Below are 6,000 nucleotides of genomic sequence, written 5' to 3' on the forward strand. Positions count from 1 at the left end.
AGAAAATATTATTTCAATGGAGTAATTTTAAAAGTTATGAAAGATATAATAGTTACATGGCAACCTCTCTAGCTAGTAGTGCACTCTAAACCCCCTAACCCATTTTGCGGTTTCTTGTTTTGTCTCTAATTCTAATTAACTAAATTGCTCTTAACACATGTATATACTGTATACCCCGGTATAAACAGGTATGTAACATTTTGTATTGAGATAAGTATCTTTTAAAAGTACCTTTTAAAATGGGGACGTTTCCCAAGTAAAATCGAAGTGTAAATATCGAGCTTAATGCATGCCAAAAATACGGAATTCACTGGAATCTAAAAAAGTCAAGAGCAAAGTGCTAAGTGCAAAATATTAAAGTGCAAATATTTAAGGTGCAGGTGTCTAAAAAGTATAGAAATATAGTAAAACTTGGAATAGTATTGGATATCCAATAGTCTAGATAAATATTAAGACCAAGTTATAACATGGAAAATAAATATGTATGGCGTAGTAGGCGTGGTAAAAAGTGATAATGTGTATCTCCTAACTTTAAAAATAAAATAATAAGGAGCGGACGAATACCTCTAGCTAGCAATAATATCACAATGTTACACAATATTACACAATTCCAAACCTGGATAGATACAAATGTGGCTAATAGTAGGCAGTCTCTGGATACAATAAAAGTCACAAGTAACAATGCCGCTATACGGCTAGTGTGAAAAGAGTATGTCCACGGATCCCAAAGGGGTAAAACAGACTAGTCTTCTCGGTATTCACAGGAGGGTTAAAACAAAATGACCTCTCAGTATATAGAGTGGCTTATATGGTCTAGCACAGGGTTCTTCAAACCACGGGTCGGGAGCCATTACTGGGTCGCAACACCATGTTTACTGGGTCGCGGCTTGTGTGTGTGTTGTATAAGAGTATGTGTTGTATGAGAGTGTGTGTTTTGTATGAGAGTGTGTGTTTTGTATAAGAGTGTGTGTATTATGAGAGTGCGTGTTGTGTGTGTGTTATATGTAAGTATGTGTGGTGTGTGTTGTTTGAGAGTGTGTGCATGTTATTACCTTTTACAAAACATTGAAGATTGACTACAATCAGGACTAACGTATGTACCCATTTTAGTCACTTTTCCAAAAAATGCAGCTATCTTGTATATTACTTCAAAATTTTTCAGACCAAGCATAAAAATAGGGCCGCAAAGGTATTTGGTATCATGGCACTGGGTCTTAAGAAAAAAAGTGTGAAGAACCCTGGTGTAGCACAAACAAAATGTATGACAAGCTTCCCTGCTTGTATCTGTAGAGAATTTGAGGGGGTCTTGTTATAGTACTTACGGCTATGCCTGTAATCAGTACTGGTAAATATCCTCTCAAATGGTGTAATCCCACAAATCTGCTGTATTACTTACGGAGCCTTGGCCACATTTGCGGCTTACCACGGCGTCCTAGCTCAGATCATGCTTCCCAGTGTTCCGTTAGCAGAGGTGGAGCTGTGACGTATGTCTCCACTGTCAATCAATGAAAGATCCTGTTGCACGCTGAAAGCGTGATAGATGCACTGAAATAATAGAAATCCTGAACACCGTTTACAGTCTTTTCAATCTTTCAAACCTCCGTCTGGGTTTTCAGACTCCTCGGGTTAATACGAAAAGGTAAAAAGTGCTGAGATCAATGCTGTAGTGGATAATTGTTGGCTTGATGGTCAACCCTTTGTCTTTTTGTAGAGTTTCTATAATCTTCTCTTTTTTGTGAGATTATTTATAGAATATTTATGTAGTTTAGCATTAGCTATATCCTTCTGGACTAATTTTTCAAATAATTCTAAATGGCTACCTTTATCATTGGTGGGATAAAAATGTGACTTTGGTTTTAGATCTGTGCATTTCATTTCTAAATTAGAATTCACTGTCTTTGGGTTAGCCTGATTCTGTACCATGTTTCTTTCAATGGGATTTTTAAGAAAGAATCTTTTAAGGGTCAGTTTTCTTACACATTTGCTTATATGTATATGAGTGTTAAATTTATTTAGTCTTGCAGTGGGTGCAAAACTTAGACCTAGATTTAATACTTTTTCTTCCTCTGTGGTTAGTACCCTACTACTAAGATTAAATATTCCTGATTTTCCTGCTATTTTTGTTATGTTCATTTTGGAATAGCATTTTCTTTTAGGTGAAGCTGAATCTGCTTGTCTTTCACTAAACCTAGGTTCCCATCAAATACAGTCTTATATTTGTGCTTTAGTGAATTAATCCAAGAGGAATTTGAATTCCCACTTTGGTCCAGCAGTTTGTTAAGCGGTAACTGTTGTGGTAACTTTGGCATGCCCAATGCTTGGATCCAGGATCTACCAAACAAAGGTGGTCCTCCTTTAGGTAAAATGTAGAGGCGTAGCTTTTTAGTTATACCATTAAATGTCACTGTAGGTGATACACACCCAATAGGCTTTATTATTTCATGTGAATATGTTTGCATGTTGACAGCTGTTGGAACAATTGGTTGCCTTAGTCCCAGGCAGTTCCAATCAGCAGCTGTGATAACAGAGACTGCTTCTCCTGTATCAACTTCCATAATAAGAGGTTTACCATCTATATTCACCTTTGCTTGCAGTTGTGGAATTTTATTCTCAAGGCTGTAGATCTGTAATGTGTATAATGGTTTGTATTCCTCTGAATCAGTGTGTGGTGTATCTACTTGCACATGAAAAGCTGCACGTGACTTGCTGCCTTTCTTACTTTTATCTCTGTCTAAAGAACTTCTGCACACTCTCTTTGTATGACCAATCTTCCCACACCCATAGCAGGTGCTGTTCCTAAACCTGCAGGCATTTGCTGTGTGATTTGTGTCACCACATCTGTAACAAGCTGTCTGTGACCCTTGTCTAGCTGGATACTGTTTATTAAGGTGCATACTTGTTTTAAAAACATCTACTTCCTTATTACAAACTGCCTGGGCTGGGGCCTGGAGCATTTATGCATCTTTAGCAGCAAGTTCCATGACTGTAGCTATCTCTATAGCACACTTTAGTGTTAACTCATCCTCTGCTAATAGTCTCTTTTGTACTGTACAGTCCATGAGTCCAATAACAAACATATCACGTAAAGCAGTGTTTAAATAATCCCCAAATCTGCAGCTACTTGCTAGTTTCTTTAAACTGATCACATAAGTTTTAATGTCCTCATGCTGCAATTGCTTGCGTGTGTAAAACTTAAAGCATTCTGATATCTCTAGAGGCTTAGGTAGGTAGTGGTCAGATAACAGGCAGATCAGGTCAGACAGAGGTTTAGCATTAGGTTTATCTGGTGAGAGAATGTCCCTTAATGTAGTGTAAGCTGCTGAGCCTATAGTTGTCCGATACACAGCCACTTGCTTATCAGCTCCTATGTTATTTGCTGTACAATATAGCTCAAACTGTTCAACCCATGTGTCCCATCTGTCTGTGTCTGCTGCAAACACAGGTAAGGTGCCAATAAGTGCCATTATAGGGTCAGACCACAGATCCTCGTCGCCAGCTGTTATGTTCTCTGTGTAGTCAGGATTAGAACATTCAGTTGTGTGCTGTTACCTTGTGTCTGGTGTCTCTTGCACATATCATGAAGACTCTGCAGCAGGAACTTTAGATAACTTTTATTCAGCTACAACCACATGGCTTATTCACTTACAGATTCCTCAGTAAAACTAACATGGCTTCTGATGATGTCACAGAGACCCAGACACACCCAGAGGGTGTGGTGAGCTGAGCTTAAAGCTGCAGCACTTCTAACATATAATGATAAAACAAGGTTAGTGCAAAGATACAGTAAAAGCTGCAGTAATCTTAACAATTTTGTTCTCTTCATGTCTCCTTCCCTTTCTTCCTCCTCTTGTCCCTCTCTGTTTCTTTTTCTTAGGGGTGGGCCGTTTGTAATTGGCTGATTCCTTGACGTTCCCCATGTTGCTGGGCTTTCCCCTAAAAAATGATTCTCAGTTCTTGGAGTCATGGGTTCTATTGGTAATGTTTCAAATCTATTTATGCATGTTAGATCCCAGTTTTGATTGCTGTTACTGTTGTAGTTTTTTCCTCTTGGGGCTCTCTCTCCCTATATGTATTGTAGTTTCTGTAATTACCTCTTCTAGAATTATCATTGTAATGGGAATAATGTCTATAGTCATTTGCTATTTCTATATCCCCACTCGCTGTTGTCCCTGTGTTCATACCATCTCCTCTGGTCATATCTTTCATATTCTCTATTTCTATTTTCAGAGTATGCATATCCTCTTTGTTGAGTATTGAATCTTCTATTATAATCTCTGGGTTCTAGTCTGTCTTCTCTATACCAATTGTCTCTATTTCTTTGTTGAGTATTATAATTAGAGACATTTTTATAGTTTCTTTGGCCCTCATGTGTCTGTGATCTGGGTAAATCTACCCTGTCACTTTCCCTTCTTGTGCGTTAGGGTCATCTGATATACTTTTGTGTATATTAGTTTCTATATCACCCTCCAAGGGGACTTCCTTACCTATCTCAAGGTAGTCTCCTTCATCTCTTCTATATTTTCTCTATTTTGTGTCTAATAATTCTTTATTTAAAACACTCAATCTTAGTAATATACCTGTCTGTTTATCCTTAAATATTTTGTCTTCTTTAAGATTGTTTAGCTCATCATTTATTTGGGATATATTATTTCTTATAGTTTCTAGTGAGTCTTCCCTAGATTTTTTGAGTATATTTATTAATGTGAAAGATGTATTCTCTAGGGCATCATCCCATTCTTTTTGAAAGGTGTTTTTCAATTCATAAGTACAATTCTTTTTTACCCTCTAGGTACGAGTTTATTATTAATATATTTATTAAGAAAAACTAGTTCTGTTTTTTGCTTCAGTTCATTAGTCATATTTTTCTAATTTTTTAGAGTCAAGATCTATGGGGGAAGTGTTAGCTTCAATAAAGGTATCATTACCCATATTCAGTAATACTTTATCTCTCCAGGTAAATAAGTCATCCTCCATAACTATGCTGTTCCGGCTCACAAGAACAAGGGAAGAGAATAACAAGGCGCAGAGTAATACAGCAGATTTGCCAAGTTATTAACTTTGTGGGATTACACCATTTGAGAGGATATTTACCAGTACTGGTTACAGGCATAGCCGTAAGTACTATAACAAGAACCCCTCAAATTCTCTACAGATACAAGCAGGGAAGATTGTCATACATTCTGTTTGTGCTAGACCATATAAGCCACTCTATTTACTGAGAGTACTGAGAAGACTAGTCTGTTTTACCCCTTTGGGATCCGTGGACATACTCTTTTCACACAAGCCGTATATTGGCATTGTTACTTGTGACTTTTATTGTATCCAGAGACTGCCTACTATTAGCCACATTTGTATCTATCCAGGTTTGGAATTATGTAATATTGTGTAACATTGTGATATTATTGTTAGCTAGAGGTACTCGTCCGCTCCTTATTATTTTATTTTTAAAGTTAGGAGATACACATCATCACTTTTTACCACGCCTACTACGCCATACATATTTATTTTCCATGTTATAACTTGGTCTTAATATTTATCTAGACTATTAAATATCCAATACTATTCAAAGTTTTACTATATTTCTATACTTTTTAGACACCTGCACCTTAAATATTTGCACTTTAATATTTTGCACTTAGCACTTGACAATCTTGACTATTTTAGATTCAAGTGAATTCCGTATTTTTGGCATGCATTAAGCTTGATATTTACACTTCCATTTTACTGGGGAGACGTCCCCATTTTAAAAGGTATTTTTAAAAGATACTTATCTCTTGCTTCTAAATACATATTTGTGTATGTTTCATTAATTATTTTAACACGTATATCCAATTGCTGAATAAATTGTATTTTGAATTTTATCCTTCAGTACTCTATTGCTCTTTTTGGGATCTTCTTATCGTAGATTTTGTCTTTGGTTTTTGATCATTTTTATTAATCCTAGGGAAGGGTTAATTTTGGTAAGGAGCTTTTAGAGAACATTACTCTGTGCCCTGTTTT

The sequence above is a fragment of the Bombina bombina genome, chromosome 3 (assembly GCF_027579735.1).
Source record: "Bombina bombina isolate aBomBom1 chromosome 3, aBomBom1.pri, whole genome shotgun sequence".
NCBI classification, from domain to species: domain Eukaryota; kingdom Metazoa; phylum Chordata; class Amphibia; order Anura; family Bombinatoridae; genus Bombina; species Bombina bombina.